Source organism: Vombatus ursinus, unplaced genomic scaffold (assembly GCF_900497805.2).
Source record: "Vombatus ursinus unplaced genomic scaffold, bare-nosed wombat genome assembly UNPS02014813.1, whole genome shotgun sequence".
NCBI lineage: Eukaryota > Metazoa > Chordata > Mammalia > Diprotodontia > Vombatidae > Vombatus > Vombatus ursinus.
In genome coordinates, this window is record NW_020954591.1 from 19,824,839 (window position 1) to 19,825,738 (window position 900).

The window sequence follows — 900 nt, forward strand, 5'->3', positions numbered from 1 at the left end:
GGTGATGGTGATGGTGATGGTGATGGTGATGGTGATGGTGATGGTGAGGGCAGGAGAATTAACTTGTTGGTGAAAAGTTTCATTAAAGGGTGTAATGCTGAGTCTCAGGAAGAAGGATACAGCCAGCACCAGCACATGCTGAGTATTGTCCCAATGTGAATTTTCAATGGGAAAATCTCTGCTTGTATATGATATGAATATCAGAAAAATGGAAAACTATGAAAAATGTACATAGACATAGAAAATAGCTGGAGCACACAAAAAATTGCTGAGTGCCAGGAATATGATGCAAAAGTCATACATACAGCACCATCCAGATAGGCATGAAACATTTAAGGAACTAGATGCTTTGGGGAAAGAATTACATCTTTCTCATATAAAAAAAATGTTAAAGATAAGCTGGAAATAAGGTGAAAGCAGTTCCATGTTCTTCATAGTACTATCCATGAACTTCAGCAAACAATAGAAAATTATGAAAACGTTTCAGAAGTGGAAGAGGCTCAAGAAGCAGGCAAGGAAACAGATTAAATAATAGGCAAATGCAAGTCTCACCAGTAGGAAGTGACCTAAATATCTCTGTCTTAGTTTCCTTTCACAAGGCTAAGCATACCCGTTAAATTGTTGTTACTTCTGCAAAATTATGAGTGATAAAGTATTATTTTTTTCAAATGTTCAATGAGGCAAAGAAACTATTTCAATGAAGTTTGTTGTATGAAGTTTTTTTATTCAAATGCTTTCAGTTTGTATTTTCATGCATATTTTGGCAATTGTTAAAATGATAAAAATTTAAATTGATTCTCACAAGTTATATTTTACAAGAAAGTGCTTCTAGAATATACGTATATGGATACGGATATTCCCAACATGGGATCTCCTTCCCCCTCCTTGGACACAACAATT

The 900-nt window shown here is 34.9% G+C and overlaps 1 pseudogene; it reads left to right on the forward strand.

Moving 5' to 3' along the window:
- LOC114054430 overlaps nucleotides 1-528 on the forward strand; it is a 1,854-nt pseudogene extending 1,326 nt beyond the window's left edge.
- Nucleotides 529-900: the final 372 nt, after the last annotated feature.